Source organism: Zea mays, chromosome 8 (genome assembly GCF_902167145.1).
Source record: "Zea mays cultivar B73 chromosome 8, Zm-B73-REFERENCE-NAM-5.0, whole genome shotgun sequence".
NCBI classification, from domain to species: Eukaryota; Viridiplantae; Streptophyta; class Magnoliopsida; order Poales; family Poaceae; genus Zea; species Zea mays.
The window spans coordinates 66,642,655-66,661,085 of NC_050103.1; positions in this window are offsets into that span (position 1 = coordinate 66,642,655).

Here is an 18,431-nt window from a genome sequence, read left to right on the forward strand (position 1 = left end):
GAGAAGAAAGAAGGTCTCGCAGGGGTTAAAGCTATACTCGAGGCGTATTACGGGTAGACGCATAACTAGTCATTACGTGCTCTAGTTCCACTTAGTTCCAATAATAAGGATTAGTCACATGCACTAATAGAATCATAACCATTTTCAGTTGATCAACATTAAATAAGGTAGATGATTAACTACCTGAATTAACTAACGTAACCAATTTCCAAATTGAGTTTCCATTTATTAATTAAGTAACGCGATCACTACGCATGGAATACACGGGGGGGTAGACGAGCACGTCCTGGGGGGTAGACAAGCGCGCCAAAGGCACGGCGAGCCGTTCCAAAGCATCGTGCACCACGCGGGCACGCACGCGCATGGCCGCGCTGACGCGTCGTGAACGGGTCGCGCATATGCCAGGGCCGAGCTGCGCACGTGCTGCGTTGCGCGCCGCGGGCGACAACGGGGCCATGCCGAGGCCGACCGCGTGGGGCCGCGTGCTGGCCGAGCTCAAGGCCGCGCGCCATAGGCACGCCGGGCCAAGCTCAAGGCTGCGCCGGGCCGGCACGTCGCGGCCGCGCCGGGCAGGGGCGGGCACGCCAAGGCGGGCGGGGTGCTGGGGCCGCGCCATGGCCGGGGCAAGGCAGGGCGCCGGGGCGAGGCCGCACCAGGCGGGCGTGGCCGAGACGCCATGGCCGACAACGAGCCGCACCACAGCGAGGGCCACTGGGGCCGGACCGCGTGGACGCGAAGCCGCGCGCCGAGGGCTGGCAGGGGGCTGTGCGGGGACGCCGGGGGAGGGGGCGCCACGGCCGCGCGCCGGCGAGCTGGAGCCGCGTCGCGCCATGGCTGGGCAAGCCGCACGGGCGCGCGCGAGGGGGAGGCACGTCGGGCGGGGCGGGGGAGCGCGCAGAGCAGGGGCGGGGCCGCGCCGGGGCCGCCGCGCCAAGGGCGGGGATAGGGCCAGCGAGCGCGAGGAAGGGGGAGGGAGGGGAGAGGAGAGAGGAGGGGGGAGGGGCTTACCACGCGGGGGAGGGAGTCCGGCGGCGGGCGGTTCGGCGACGAGCCGAGCAGGGGAGCGGGCGGGTCGGGCAGGGGAGGAGAGAGAGAGGGGTTTGGGGAGGGGGAGGGCCTGACGGGTGGGGCCCGCGGGGGAGGCGGCGGTGGTTTCCCAACCGTCCGCGCGCTAGGCGCGGCGTGGGGAGCGCGGGGGGCTGGGCTGCAAGGCCAGCTGGGCCGGGAGGCCGGCTGGGCCGCCGCGGGGCCCACAGCGGGAAGGGGAGAGGGGGGGAAGGCCGGCTGGACCGCGCTGGCCAGCTGCGCCGCGCGCGAGGGGAGGGGGCGGGCTGGGCCGAAAAGGGGAGGAAGGGGGGAGGGAGAAAAGAAAAGGTTTTCCTTTTTTCTAAAACCTATTTTCTAGATGAAGGCTTTCACAATTCCAACCAATCAAAATAAATGCATGGTTCAGCATGGTGCACCAAACCAAAATAAAGTATTTCTAGGGTTTTGCTTTACATGAGATCTCAAGCCAAATCTCGCTATAACTTTGGAAATGATCAAGGCTTAGCGAGAAGAAAAGGAAAAAGGAAAGGGTAACGCTCGAATTTGGTGAGTGAAGAAAAGAAAAAAAAATTCGACTCCAAAATTCGGGGCGTTACAAACCTATCCCCCTTAAAAGAATCTCACCCTCGAGATTCAGGGTTGGCTAGCAAAGAGCTCAGGGTATTTAGCCATCAGATCATCTTCACGCTCCCAGGTTGCTTCTTCCTCAGAGTGATGATTCCATCTGACTTTGCACATTCTGATGGTCTTCCTTCGGGTGACTCTGTCTGCAGACTCAAGGATTTGCGTTGCTTCTCAATGTAGGTCAAGTCCTCCTGGACCTCCAGACCTTCAACTGGCAATTGCTCTTATGGCACACGCAGACATTTCTTCAACTGAGACACATGGAAGACATCATGCACTGCGGACAAACCTTCTGGCAAACTGAGCTGATAAGCCACTTCTCCATGCCTTGCGAGAATCTAGTACGGACCAATGTAGCGGGGTGCTAGCTTGCCTTTGACCCCGAATCTTCTGACTCCTCTGATCGATGACACTTTCAGATAGACGAAATCACCGACTTCGAAACTCAGATCTCTTCTTCTTGTGTCTGCATAGCTTCGCTGCCTTGATTGCGCTATCTTCAAATTTTCTCGGACCATCTTGATGTTCTCTTCAGCTTCAAGCAGAATGTCTGGCCCGAACACTTGCTTTTCTCCAGGCTGATCCCATTGCAATGGAGTTCTACAACTCCTTCCATAAAGCGCCTGAAATGGTGACATCTTCAAGCTGGCCTAGTAACTGTTGTTATAGGAGAACTCTGCATAAGGCAATCTCTTGTCCCATCCCGACTGATCCTGCAACGCACAGGCTCTCAACATGTCTTCAAGGATTTGATTCGTCCTTTCGGTCTAACCATCTGTCTGCGGATGATAGGCGGAACTGAAATTCAGATGTGTGCCCAAGGCTTCATGCAACTGCTGCCAAAAATGAGAGGTGAACTGCGTTCCTCTATCTGACACTATCTTCTTTGGCACACCATGAAGACAAACGATCTGAGACATGTACAATGCTGCCAATACTGCACTGCTGTAGTTGGTCTTGACAGGTATGAAGTGGGCTGACTTGGTTAAGCGGTCCACCACTACCCAAATGGAATCGTAGCCGGCTCGAGTGCGAGGCAATCCGACTATGAAGTCCATACCGATTTCATCCCATTTCCACTGAGGAATTTGCAACGGTTGCAACAATCCAGTCGGTCTCTGGTGCTCTGCCTTGATCCGTCGACAACTATCACACATAGCCACATGCTCTGCGATTTCTCTCTTCATTCTGTACCACCAGAATTTCTTCTTCAGATCCTGATACATCTTCTCACTACCAGGATGAATCGAATAAGCTGTCTCATGAGCTTCCTTGAGGATCAATTCTCGAATAGACTGGACATTGGGGACACACAACCGGTCTTTGAACCATATCACACCTTCTGCATCTTCTCGAAAATCTTTACCTCTGCCATCTAGAATCAGTCGTCGGATTTCGTTGATCTTCTCATCATTCTTCTGCGCTTGTTTGATTTCCCGCTCTAGGGTAGGTTCCAACTCAATTGTGACTCCTCGCGTGTTGTTTAGAAATCCAAGACTCAACCTGTCAAACTCTTTGGCCAACTCATAAGGCATCGGACGAGCGACCATCAGATTGACTTGACTCTTCCTGCTCAAAGCATCTGCTACTACGTTCGCTTTGCCTGGATGGTAATGAATCTCCAACTCATAGTCTTTGATCAACTCTAACCATCTTCGTTGCCTCATATTCAGCTCTGACTGAGTGAATATGTACTTCAGACTCTTGTGGTCTGTGTAGACATCACATTTCTATCCATACAGATAGTGCCTCCATGTCTTCAGTGCGTGAACCACTGCTGCCAACTCTAGGTCATGGATTGGGTAATTCTTCTCATGAACCTTCAGCTGTCGGGACGAGTAAGCCACAACTCTTCCCTCTTGCATCAACACACATCCCAAAACCTATGTAACAAGCATCGCAATACACCGAGAAGGGCTTGTGCACATCAGGCAAGACTAAGATAGGCGCTGTAGTCAACTTCTCGTTTAGCGCTTCAAAGGCCTCTTGACATTTCTGGGTCCACTTGAACTCAACCTTGTTGCCTAGCAACGCTGTCATTGGTTTCACAATCTTCGAGAACCCTTCGATGAATCACCGATAATATCCGGCCATTCCAATGAAGCTCTTGATTCCTCGAGCGTCTGTTGGCGCTTTCCAGTTCAGAATGTCTGCCACTTTCTTTGGATCCACAGCCAATCCTTCCTTGTTGATTATGTGACCCAAGAATAGGACTTCCTTGATCCAGAACTCGCACTTGCTTAACTTTGCATACAACTGGTGCTCTCGCAATCTCTGCAATACCATCCTCAAATGATCTGCATGCTCTTCTTTGCTTTGAGAGTATATCAGAATGTCATCAATGAATACCACCACAAACTTGTCAAGATAATCCATGAATACACTGTTCATCATGTTCATGAAGAAGGCCGGTGCATTGGTTAGACCGAAAGACATCACGGTGAACTCATACAACCCATACTTGGTAATGAATGCCGTTTTCAGAATGTCTAAGGGTCGGATCCTGAGTTGATGATAACCTGACCTCAGATATATCTTTGAGAACACACTAGCTCTTCTCAACTGGTCGAACAGATCTTCTATTCTGGGCAAGGGGTACTTGTTCTTGATGGTGAGCTCATTCAGAGCTCGATAATCGATACACATCCTTTTGGTGCCATCTTTCTTCTCCACGAATAGGACAGGGGCGGCCCAAGGCGAGGTGCTTGGCCGGATGCAACCTTTCTCTGACAACTCATCAATCTGCTTCTTAAGCTCAACCAACTCTGGTCCAGATACTCTGTAAGCTCTCTTAAAGATGGGGGCGGTGCCAGGAAGAAGCTCTATGGCAAATTCAACTTTCCGCTCTGGTGGCATACCTGGCAAGTCCTTTGGAAACACATCTGGGAACTCGGACACAACCTTAATACTCGCAATTGGGTCTGCTTCACTGCTATCGACAACCATCTGATAACAACTTCCTTTCTTCGGCTCAGGCGGGACTAACTCTGTCACCACTTCCTCTCCTAGTGGGGACACCAACTTAACTGTCCTCTTATCACAACTGATAACTGCCTGATACTTATCTAGCCAATTCATCCCTAGGATGACATCTATTCCCTGAGTACCCATTATTATGAGGTTAGCGAGAAACGCTATCCCCCTTATTTCCACACTTACATTCAAGCAAATGCTATCAGCTCGAATTCTACCACCTGCTGAGTCAATTTGAATGGGGGTTGACATGGTAGTAATTGGAAGATTATGTGCTTCTACCCATGATGCAGTAATGAATGAATGCGTTGCTCCAGTATCAAATAACACTTCTGCAATATGGGAGTCGACTGGAAACATACCTACTATCATGTCGGGGGTCTCCTGAACTGCTTCAGCCTCCAAGTGGTTCAGTCTCCCATGGTTATAATGTGGCTGAGAGCGGTTGTCTGCTCCTGGCTGAGGCGCATTCTGCTTTGCTGGGGCATTGGGGCCTGACTGCTGCTGGGCTGCCTTCTTCGAACATTGCATCACCCAATGGCCTTGCTCTCCATAGTGGAAACATGCTCTGTTTCCAACCTGAGCTGGTGCTGCTTGATTGTTCTGCTGGTTTGCTGGGGCAGGAAGACGAGGTGCTTGCTGATTCTGCCTCTGGAACTGACCTCCTCCTGACTGATTGTTCTAGCGATTCTGATATTGGTGCTGAGGATACTGCCTTTGGAACTGCTGCTGCTGAGGCGGACGCTGGTTCTACCTGAACTGCTGAGGTTGATTGCCTGAGAAACGAGGACGATTGCTGCTTCCAGGCTGGGGTCCACCGATCTTGCGCTTGCGATCCTCCATCTCCTTGCGCTTCCTCTCTCTCATGATTGCTCTGTCAATCAGGTGCTGGAATGTCGGGAAGGTATGATTCATCAACTGATACTGGAGAGGGTCGACCAAGCCTCTTAGGAAACGATACTGTCTCTTGGCGTCGGTGTTGACATCTTCAGGAGCATAGCGAGACAACTGCAGAAACCTGTCCCGGTACTCACTGACAGACAATGACCCTTGCTTAAGGGCCAGGAACTCCTCCTTCTTCATGGTCATCAGACCTGCAGGGACATGGTACTGACGAAAGCTACCTCTGAATTCTTCCCAGGTGATGGTGTCGGGGTTGGCATGGGTGGCGAGATAAGACTCCCACCAAGACTGAGTTGCTCCTCTCAACAGACGGGGACCATACAGGACTTTCTCCCTGTCATCGCACTGAGCGGTATGCAATTCTCGCTCCACGGTGTGCAACCAGTCTTCAGCATCCATGGGGTCAGAAGAATGAGCAAACGTTGGGGGATGACCTCTCATGAATTCAGCACGCTTGTCTCTGGGCATCTGAGGCATCTGAGGCTGAGGTGGTGGCTGTTGCTGCTGCTGCTGAATGGCGGCCAGAGTCTGACCAATGGCTTGAACTACCTGGGTCTGCATCAGGAACATCTGCTCGATGGATATCGAGGGCGGGGGCGGCATTTGCTGTTGCTGGGGTACCTCATCCTGCTGAGCTACCTGCTCCTGCTGAGCATGCCTTCCTCCTCTGCGTCTGTTTTCTGACATCTGCAGAATGCAACCACACATCAGAACTGATCTTGCAAATCTTGCAGCATAAGAAAAGAGTATAGAATTCTCCACAACACTGAACAGATGAGCATCTTCACTAATCTCCAACACAGACCAACACAGCTTCTCAGATAAAGAGGAAAGTGGAGTAAAAGGCTTCCCAACTAGATAACTAACTCCATTAACATAACAGGTAAACCAAAATGCAGGAGATACCCACACTCTGGTGACAGTCATTACAAAGATCCAACTCAAGCATAGTTCATCATGACAAACATAAATGCACAGGATAAGCAAACTACCCTGTCTAACTAAGACTGACTAAGAGCGAGACTAACGCTAAGACTGAGACTAAGACTAAAACTTCTATATTAAGCATTTATTACAAGACTCAACACTGACAATCTATGGTTCCAAGTATATCTTGGTCTTACAGTCGGGATTGCCATAAGACTGGTGTCCACGCCGAGGTGAGCGGTACGGGTGCTGAGTCCCGATAGGAGCGGGGGAACCATCATCCAGGTGATGACATTCCGCGCGCTCAGCCCGCAGCTGGGCGATCTCAGCACAAGCCCTACTCAGCTCGTCTAGCGCATGGTCCAGCTCCGTGTTTAGCACGACGGCTAGGTTGACTGTGCTGCTCAACCTAGGATTGTCCTCACCGACAGGTGAAACAATCACGCCTCCTGTGCTGCCAGATGGATGGTAGGGGTAATACTTTAGGTTGAGACCGTCGACTACCCCGCCGAGAACTGAGCAGTAGTGCGAAAGCGCACGCCGTGTGGCATCTTGCATGGCCGCCTCAGCTGAGTCCCACTCAGAGATGGAATAGTGCTCTGAGCAGACCTCAGCACCCCAGAGACTGTTCTCCGGACGGCGCACCAAGTAGGTCACCTCCCAGCGATCCGGGTAGACCCCGCGACTAAGCTGGTAGACCACACAGCGATACTCGATGGACCAAGTACGCCGGTCAAGTGCTCGACGTAGCAGGGTGTCGAGCGCATCGTGGAAGTGACACCCGCGAGCAGCGTCGCGAGTGATGGGTCGAGCAACCCATCCTTCCGGCTCCTGGTCAGCAGAAAAGTCAGTGTCGTGGCTCAAGCTGTTGTTGCCACCTCCGTCGTTCGGGTCTCCTCCAGCAGCTACTCCAGGGGCTGGGGTGCCCAGTGGTGGTGCAGGGGGCTCCTCCAGGGGAAGCACGGGGGAGCAGCTCCTCACAGACTCTATTTCCTGCTGGAGCGAGAAAGAAGAGCTCTGCTGCTCCTCATGCAGGCGGTGATGCAACCTCTCCAAGTGGCTAGACTGACCGGTCACGGGACGGCGAAGCAGACGCTCCGCGAGACGGGAGGGTAAGAAGGGGATGACAGACTTCCGTGCAGTGTGTCTAAGGCGAGCCATCTACAAAAGACACCGCAAACATAAGAGTGAGAACAGAACTAATATGACCAGCAAGTAATGAACCATAAATAAATGAAGGTTTAGAATGAAACACCATTTTTCAGCAAGGTATAATATATAGTAGAACATAGGTTTGGTCGATATGACCAACTTTTGAAGGGATACCAAAGTCAAGGCAAGGACAGAGGTCTATAAACCTTAGAACGACCATTCTACTCTAGGTTAGCAGTCCTACAGTCAGCACGGCTTTGATACCACTTATGTCACACCCGGTTTTAGAAGGCAAACCGAATGCGAACCATGTACGTGCTAGGATCAGCAATTCACGTACACAGTAGTTACATAACATGGACATCATCACACAGTGCTCAAAAAGTATTAAAAAGGGAAATAATAATCAATTACATCATATGTCTGAGACATCCACATAGTCTTTATAAAAAATCAAAGTGCGGAAAAGAAACGTAGATAAACGCGGCCTTCACAGGCAGCTGACTGGGGTTGTCGCTAACCCACGCCTAGAACTCGTTGTAGTCTTGGAACTCTTGGAAGTCTCCTTCCACGGCTTCATCTTCTCCTGAGCAGTGGTTGCAATGCTGACAACCTGGGGATGGGGGGGTTGGTGTGTAGAGCAAGGGTGAGTACACATCAACATAATCAGCAAGTATCCTGTTTGGCTGTAGTGGACTAGCTTTATGTGGGGGTAAGTCAAGCAATTGCTTTTAGTTGGTCAGATTATTATTACTAGTAGAGGAAGCCAAGTTTTAGAATTAACCCACGTTATTAACCCAAACATACTCCTTTCCAAACGGAAAGAGTACCACTTACCATTACCAGAGTCAAAACCAAGAACCATCAATCTCATTGCCACCTGCAAACCGAACATCTCTGATCAAGTACCACTAATCACTGGAGCTCCCTTGGCCGCTCATAACCGCGAGCACGGCTGATATATCAGTTTTCTAACACTCTGCAGAGGTTGTGCACTTTACCCACAAGCCGTGATTCCCTTTCTGCCCGGAGATCATGACTCTCCATTGATCACTACCAAGGTGACCTAGTAGGGCTTCACTACGTAGCCTTTACAAAGATTCCCCGGGGTTGTAGCCGCCCGTTAGGTTTCCTAAATGCACCGCACTCCTCCCCAAGGGGGCGAACCCAAGCTTGGCAGAGCGAGCCGCATACACCGAGCCCCATTAACGGCACGACGGCTAAGCGAACTACACCCCAGTTCCTCTAATTATTCAGCTAAGGGCATCCTATTCCACCCTCATGGTTGCACTATTTTCCTGGGCAGTCATCCAACAAACAGGTCCTTACGGAGAGGCACTCGAGAAACCGCTTGAGCCCCTTGAATGCCACAAGTATAACATCATAATAAAGAAGGGAAAATAGCGTATCATTGATAAATCTCATCATGTTCATTGATTAGAGTTGAGCAATAGCATAAAGCTAAACAATAATAATCCAACCCAAATAGGTAAACAAGGACATGGATAACAAAAGCTAGTCAATCCTTAGGTATAACCGTGAAATGCGGGAGGTGAATTAAAGAATGTATAGGACAAAGATAGGTCAAGGGACACTTGCCTCCACAAACCGACTGCTGCTCAGGGGCTTCTCCTGCGAGTTCTTCGGGCTCCTCAACCGGATCGTTCTCTATGCGAGCGCAAGCATACATACATCCATCCATTCGAATTAGGAAACAAACAGTACATCATACAAGAGAACAAATAGATTAAATATGCGTAGAGTATGACATACGATATTGCACTTTCCATGGCTAGAAAGAGAAGAAAGAAGGTCTCGCAGGGGTTAAAGCTATACTCGAGGCGTATTACGGGTAGACGCATAACTAGTCATTACGTGCTCTAGTTCCACTTAGTTCCAATAATAAGGATTAGTCACATGCACTAATAGAATCATAACCATTTTCAGTTGATCAACATTAAATAAGGTAGATGATTAACTACCTGAATTAACTAACGTAACCAATTTCCAAATTGAGTTTCCATTTGTTAATTAAGTAACGCGATCACTACGCATGGAATACATGGGGGGGGGGGGGGTAGACGGGCACGTCCTGGGGGGTAGACAAGCGCGCCAAAGGCACGGCGAGCCGTGCCAAAGCACCGTGTACCACGCGGGCACGCACGCGCACGACCGCGCTGACGCGTCGCGAACGGGTCGCGCATACGCCGGGGCCGAGCTGCGCACGCGCTGTGTTGCGCACCGCGGGTGACAACGGGACCATAGGCATAGGCCGAGCTCAAGGCCGCGCGCCATAGGCACGCCGGGCCGAGCTCAAGGCCGCGCCGGGCCGGAACGTCGCGGCCGCGCCGGGCAGGGGCGGGGCACGCCAAGGCGGGCGGGCTGCTGGGGCCGCGCCATGGTGTGACACCCCAGTGTCACCTAGGGTTTCTCTCAAAATGCCAAACCAAGAACCATCATTGTATGTGAACCAAATTAAGCATGAACATCAAATTGACTTAAGAATGAAGAATCCACCAAGCATATACTTAAAAGTATCATGATCAAAACAAATGGGTCTTTCAAAAAGGTAATAATGTTGCAACCCTAATAAAAACCCTAAGTGAGCCCCATGAGCAAAATTCAAGAAAATAAGGAAAAGGGTATGAAAAATTTAAAATCATGGCTTGAGCCAATTATAAAAATTAAAGTATATTCATTAAGCAACAAGAAAGGTTGAGAAAGCTTGGCCAAAACAACTCAAATAAAACCCCAAATCAAGCTTCTCATGTGGGGACTTAATGGGAATTCTGAATTTCAGAATTCTGAAATTCAGACCTTGAGCCAAAGACCAAGGATGTTCACCTTGATCCCTAACTCGAATCCTAATGGCCCCATTAACAAAAATGTGCCTAACTAACCCCTCTGTCATGTGCCAGGAGATGGCATTGGGACGCGTGCCTTGGACACGTCAAACCAGAGATCTTCTCCCTGTGTGTGGCAGTGAGACAAACAGGATTTCTCCCCTCTCTATCTCTTAATCCAGTCAGCGAAACTTGCTAGCCTCCACACACAAATGACAAAGGGACCTGAGAGGAAGAGATCTCTCAACGGGATCATGACCATAATCTCAATGATTTGGGCCCAATCCGCGCTTGAACTTGACCTCTCTCTGCGCTGCCTCGTGCTCGACGCTGTGCCAGGCGCCAGAGCGCGCACTGGCGTTCGCCACGCACGCCCCGAGCGCTTGTCAGAGCCCTGCCCTCGGTCGTGCTCGCCCGCGCCTATAAAGCCTCCCCGGGCGCGCCTCACTTCACCCCGCGCTCACCAGCACCGGCCAGCCACCCCTCCTTAGCTCCGGCGAGCTCATTTTCCGCCCGCCATTGCCGCCAGAGCTTCGGCCACCGTGGCCAGCCCACTCCAGCCACCCCAAAGTCGAGCCAGTGCTTCGGCTAGCTCCGCCAGTGGCCCGTGAAGCTTTTCAAGCCCTCAGACCCGGCAGGACTTCACCGGAAGCCCGAGATCGACTTCACCGGACTTCGGTCTTCCGCCGCCGCGCGTGGATAGAGCTAACCAGTGAGTCTTCGTCCAATTCCTTGCACCCACATCTTCTCTGGCAACCCGTGAAGCTCTCTGACCCATTCAATTGAACTATCTCGCCGTGAGCAGGCCGGGCTCCTCGCCGCCGATGAACATCCCCGCCTGCGCACGTGGACCGGCCAACTCCGACCATCCCCGACGGCGACCCGCACACCGTTGTGATCCCCAAGACCTCCCCTACGTCCTCGACCACTTCACCAGAGCAATCTCGCCGCCGGTAAGCCCCTCCGCCCTTTCTTCCGCCGCGGTTACTGTTTAAGTTAGGAGAAGGACCTCGGGTTAGGATTAGAAGAACCCGAGGGGTTTTCTGTAACGTCAGTGACTCATTTGAATAGTAGCCCAGGGACTGATCCGCAAAGAAAACTTAAAACACCCGCCAGGGACCCCAGTGCAAAGTAGTTTTCCATTTAATCAATTCTGTTAATCTTTTTAAATAACCAGAGAACTTAGAAAATCCATAACTTGATGAATTCTTAATCAAAAGTTGTCAAACTAATTTTGCTAGATCCTAAATATTATGAACTATCATTTAAAAATGATAAACCCTATGCTTTCTGTTCTAAATTTTAGAGTTTAAAATTAAAAACAGAAACTGACCAAACCTTGTTTAAATAAGGAAAATTAGTTTTTCTTCTGTACTGAACCTAAGAAAATTTGTAGGTATTCAAACCTCATTTAGACACTGTTTAAAAATAGTAGGAACCCCAGCATTGAAGAATATGATGTAGATATTCATTTAAAGCTATTTTGCCCAAAACTTAGGAAAAATCAGAAAGGCATTAGAAATTAATGAACAGTGATTAGAATTATTTTTCCTAGTTTGCTTAAGTAACAGAGAACCTAGGAAAAATAAAGAGACCATTAGTCCAGATCAGTTTTAAATTAAAATGTTTTATTTAGCATTATTTGAACTAAAAATCAATTATTAGAATTACAAAACTATACCCAAAATGGATAATAAAAATCCAGTGGACTTACAAACCACCAGAGCCCCACTGCAAAAATAATGAACACCTCAGCCCAACAATTTAAGTAAGGAAAATAAATATAAAATGATAATGAGGCATTTTCCAAATAAATCATGAACAACCCCTAATGATGTGATAATGGGCAACCAAAAATTTGCTAAGTCCATAATGAGATAAACCACCAGAGAAAAATGCAAACCCATGAAAAAGGAGCAAACTCATACCTATTGCTAATGATTTATGAGAAAGGCCACTTAATCCAAATAATGCATACCACCCCTTCCCTTAAGCAAAAAGATGCCAAACTTCAGAATGATTGCTCTTGCGCAAAACAAAAAGTAAGAAAAATAAGAACTCTGTTGTTTGATATTTTTCAAATATAGTGGTAGTAGAAAGCACCTATTTGGCTAGAAACTTGAGAAAACCATAGTAAAATAGCTAAAAGGTATTAATGGCTAGAAATTTGTATCAAGTCATGTTATAGCACCTAAAAGCCAGCAAAAATAAATTTAGAGAATTACCCACTGTTAAATAATAGTTGTAGTTCAAAGCACCCCTTCTGCCCTAAAATTTGATAATTTTGTCCAAAGAAAACTATTCACTTTCTGATCACCAAATTTTGAGACAGATAAATATACACCAGTACAAGGCCACTGTAATTTTTGCAGAAGTTTTGGAATTTTATTAAAGCAACTTGTAGTTCAAACCTACTCCAAAACATTAAAGAGAATAAAAAGAAAAGGAAAGAAGAAATAAACCTCACCCCAATAAGTCTAACTTGAGTACTTATCAATTCTCACTAAGGCTTAAAAAGAATTCAGTGGAACCCCAAAAATAAACCTACCACTTACCTTAGATAAAGTTTGACCCAATTTACCAAGTATACCACCCAAGGGTCTTACATAAGTAAAGTTAACCTTGTCTAACTCAAGTAGATCATACACCGTCAAAAGTTGTAATTTCTAAAGCACATATCATATCATGCATGTATCTTACGCATTGCATTCATTAGATTGTAATCTTGCCGACGGAGAGTACGTGCTCATCCCCGAGCAAGGATCTGTCCAAGAGGAGGACCAGGAGCAAGCTTCCGAGGCTGCTGTTGAGGATCTCCCCGCAGCCCCAGCAATTGAAGGCAAGCCCCGGTTTATATGCATAACCGTATTATTATATGCTACTTTACTACACTTAATGCTTGTAGGATTGCAATGTGCACTTAAGTGTAGGAGTTGCTTGAAACCTCTAGTTGCATGAACTTAGGATTCCTTTTTGAGATGAATACTAGTATGCTAGGTCGAGTAGCTGCTTGCTAATCAGGATTTCGGTAGAAGTCGAGTGATTTTTCTAGCACTCGCGCGAGGTCAGGATTTGATTGTATTCATCTTGATAACGGAATATATGTTAGTCTATGGACTTGGATCCAGGGAGGATGCCTTGTCCATGAGACAGGAAAAAGGAATTAAGGATTAATGTGTGGATACCTGAGTCAAGCTTTTGAACGTACTAAGCACATGCCGAGAAAAATGGTAACCGGTAAACCTAGTACCTGAGTGAAGCCGGGCGCAGACTTTATCCCTCATGCGACCTGAGACTGGGTCTCCCATGCTAGCTATGGTGGGTACAAGTGCGGTCACTGCACGGCGGCAGCCTGGGTCAGTGGAGCATTGTATGCCAAGGCGGTGAGGCCTGGACGCGAACGGGGAATCGATGGGGACGGTTGTCATGTGTAGGGTCGGAGTACCCTGACATGCCGTGTGTTTAGGTTTACCTTGCAAGGTTAAAACTCGATTCGAATCGTCTGCTTCTCGCAGCTAATGAGACTGCTTGACCCCTTGTACTGCATCGAGTAAGAAGTGAAATGAGGTTACATGAGATAATTTGTTGATTGAACTAAATGCTTGTCACCACGTATGCTTAGAAGGAGCAAATCTAGCTAAGTTAATGATGATAGAACTCGAAAAGCTAAAAATTGATTTTAGAGACAGCTAGTGCTTTTGGCAAACCAAACCCCTCAGCCAAACAGCTGCATAGTCTAGAGGTAGAGGAGTAGACTCCTCACACTTGTTAAGTCTAGCTGAGTATTAGTATACTCAGCCTTGCTTGTGGCATAATTTTTGCAGGTACTATTCAGGAAATGGTTGATGGTGTGACTTGGCCTACCACCCTGCCACCGGGTTGGACGGTCGAGTGGGATGTTGCTCCGGTAGGAGAGGAGCACGAGTAGTGGGCTAGGCCTTGCCCATTTCCTCGATACCGACGACATCGATTATCCGCTGCATTTTATTTTGTGAACTCTTATTTGCTACTCAAAAACTCCGATCTATGTAATAATTCAGCACTTAATTTGAGGTTTCCTGTTTTATTGTCTTTCTTCTGTGACTCACCTTCGAGTGAGATTGGGGAATTTGATCCTAGTTAAGTGGCTCTATCAGACTAGATCTGAAGGACTGACGGGTTATTCTGATTTAAGTGTGTTGCGGCCCCTGAGGCGTGACGTAGGCACTTAAGCTAGAATAATTCGGGTGGTTCTGCCACAACTGGTATCGGAGCAAATTCCACCACAGAGAAGGACAATAAACCATGAATACCAATTTTCAAAATCTAAAACTTGCCTAGAAACTGCTACGGATCGTCAGGACTAGACCGCTAGACCTAGGACGAAAGGCCTTAGGCATAGAGGGAGAAATAGGTGGCTAATTGATTAGGCCCCGTGGGCCAGTAATTATATTTCTAAGGATGCCCTAAAAAGCACCCTATTTTTTTTGAGAGGCAACGTTACATCCAGCATGCATGCATTATAAACACAAAGAGGAATTAAAAACTTGAGCTAACCCACTTTCTTTAGAACCATCAGGGCTCTCTTTTTCTTTTTCCTTCCACCATAATCTTTACCTTTGGTTCCCTTCCGCAGATGAATTCACCCACCCCCGCCAGTGGAGGAGACACTCGTTTCAGTTCCGACTTCCTTTCTCGCGATGGCTTTCCTTCCATCTTGTGGGAAGTGCTTAACTCCGCCGGTTACCCTACGCCCCCTTTGTACACGGTGCAGTTGTATGAGGAGCATCGGGTACCTCGTTGTCGGGTCTGGCTGACTTTGGAGGCTCATCCCCTTCAGCCGGGTTGGCGTTCTCTTGATTCTGAGACAATTGGACTCAGGACGGACGACACCGTTGAAGCAGCAGCCATGAAGACTCTGACGACTTTCTGTGGCTACCATCCCCTGGAGATGGTGATGCACCCCTTGGGACTTTTCCCTGCTGAGAAGAAGGATGATCCCATGTGGTGTAACCGCGTGAGCCATGTGAAGGATGTGTGGGCGATGTATCCTGACTTGGTTGGGAGGGTCACTGTTCAGTGCATGAGTGCGCTGTACCGCCTTCAGGCCCTTCAGAGCGATGCTATGGCACTCCTTGCTAACACCGCTCAAACCGCCAAGCTCAGGGTTAAGCAGTCACTTCGACACTTTTAGGCGGATAGAAACCTATGCGAGCTTAGTTAATATCAGATTTTGGACTAGGCTTATGGGTACTTTCCCCTGATTGATGTAACCCTGTGAACCTTTGAAATCTGTGGGATATTTGTCACCATGTTATCTTCATTTCGAACCTAATATTATGATTATGGCATTTTTCCTTCCATATGAGATGATATCTTGTCGTTCGAAACTGTGAGTTGGGATAACAATGGCAACAATCTCTGTTTTTATATGGCAGCTAGGCAGCATCGCGGGCATAACGAGCAGGTTCTCCCGCCACCTCCTACAGCTCCCACAGTGCAGGAGCTGATGGCCCAGCAGAATGAGATTCTGCGACAGCTCTTGCAGCGCCAGCCCCACCCTCAGCAGCATGGTGGAGGCCAGCATCAGCGACCTCTGGCAATGGCAACTTACTAGGAGTTTCTGAGCACGCAGCCACCCTTGTTCACCAAGGCAGAGGATCCGTTGGATGCCGACGTATGGCTTCGCGTCGTTGAGTCCAAGTTTCCCCTCCTCACGGGAGACTGCCCTGATGAGGCCAAGGCTCGCTTCGCCGCACAGCAGCTTCGCGGCCCTACTCGGACATGGTGGGACCACTTCCGTTCCATGCTCCCCGCTGATCGTGAAGTATCTTGGGAGGAATTCAAGACTGCCTTCAGAGGACATCACATCCCAGCTGGCATTCTTGATCGGAAGTTGAATGAATTTCTGGCCCTTAATCAAGGAACCTGCACGGTACTGCAGTATGCGCAAGCCTTCAACGACTTATGCCAGTATGCAGGGTACCATGCTGATTCTAATGAAAAGAAGAGAGATCGCTTCCGCAGGGGTCTCAACACCAAGCTGCGGGAACGACTCAACACTGTCCGGGCTGATAGCTTCAATGAGTTGGTCAACATGGCCATCTCCCAGGAGGATTGCATTGTAGCTCACCGGGCAGAGAAGAAGAGAAAGGCACCAATGGCAGCACCATCCGCTCAGGCTCAGAGGTTCCGGGTTGTTTCTCACAATCAGAGCAGGGGTTTTCAGCAGCAGGCAGGCATATGGGTGATCAGGCCACCTCAGCAGCAGCAGCCGGCACCCAACCGCTTTCCAGCTCCCGCCCCAAGGAATAATCAGCCTCCGCAGCAGCAGTTCCGCCAGGGCAATGGGAACAAGTGTTTCGCTTGTGGCAACGTGGGCCACTATGCCAAGAATTGTCCTAGGAACTAGCAGAGGCAGATGCCAGCACCAAATCAAGACAAGGGAAGAAAGCAGAAGGTGCAAGTCAGGCAAGGGAAGCTCAACTTCACTACTCTGGAGAAAGTACCTGAAGGAGCTCCTATCATGACCGGTATCTTTTCATTTTATAACCAACCTGCTTTAATTTTGTTTGATTCTGGTGCATCTCATAGTTTCATTAGCCAAAAGTTCAGTGCTAAATGTGAAATGCCATTCTCTCACTCAAAAGGGTCATTTATGATAGTCACACCTGGGGGTAAAATTGCAACTAATCAATTAAACCAAAGTGTGCCTATTCAACTAGGAAGCCACATTGTCAAAACCACTCTTCTTGTGTTGGGTTTGGAAAATGTGGACATTATTCTAGGAGCAAATTGGATGACCTTGCACCAAGTTGTGCTTGATGTAGCCAGCCGTACCGTGAAAGTTAATTCTCCGTTCTGCGGGAACTTCACCTTAATTCTGCCTAGTCAAGGTTCTACTCAGTCATGTGCTTTCTCTATGACGGAGTTACCTCTGAAGAAAATCCCTGTGGTCTGTGAGTATGCAGATGTCTTTCCTGATGAATTGCCAGGGATGCCACCAGACCGGGATATTGAATTCGCCATCGAGTTGCAACCGGGAACGACACCAATTTCCAAGAGGCCCTACCGAATGCCACCCGCTGAGTTGGTAGAATTGAAAAAGCAATTGCAAGAGTTGCTGGATAAGGGATTTATTCGCCCAAGTACTTCGCCTTGGGGATGTCCAGCACTGTTTATGAAGAAGAAGGATGAAAGCTTGAGACCGTGTATAGATTACCGTCCTCTTAATGCGGTAACTATCAAGAACAAGTATCCTTTGCCTCGTATTGATGTTCTTTTTGACCAGTTGGTCGGGGCCAAGGTGTTTTCCAAGATAGACCTTCGCTCTGGCTACCATCAGATCAAGATACGAGCGAGTGATATTCCGAAGACGGCATTCTCAACCAGATATGGGCTATATGAATTTTTGGTGATGTCATTCGGGCTGACAAATGCACCAGCATATTTTATGTATCTGATGAATTCTGTTTTCATGCCTGAATTGGACAAGTTCGTAGTGGTTTTCATCGATGATACTTTGGTGTACTCAAAGAACGAAGAAGAACATGTCGGGCATTTGCATGTAGTGCTTCAATGTCTGCGAGAGCACCACCTTTATGCCAAGTTATCCAAGTGTGATTTTTGGCTAAAGGAAATCAAATTCTTGGGTCATACTATCTCTCAGGCTAGAATAGCTGTTGATCCTGATAAAGTGCAAGAGGTGATGAACTGGAAGCCACCAACAACTGTCCGTCAGATTCAGAGTTTTCTGGGATTAGCTGGTTATTACCTAAGATTTATTCCGGACTTCTCTCGAATTGCGAAGCCTATAACTGAGTTGCTGAAGAAAGAAGCCAAATTTGTTTGGAGTCAGAAGTGCGAAGATGCCTTCCATGCATTAAGGCAGCATCTGACCACAACACCAGTATTGGCGCAACCCGACAACAACAAGCCTTTTGATGTATATTGCGATGCCTCTGGCACCGGGCTAGGTTGTGT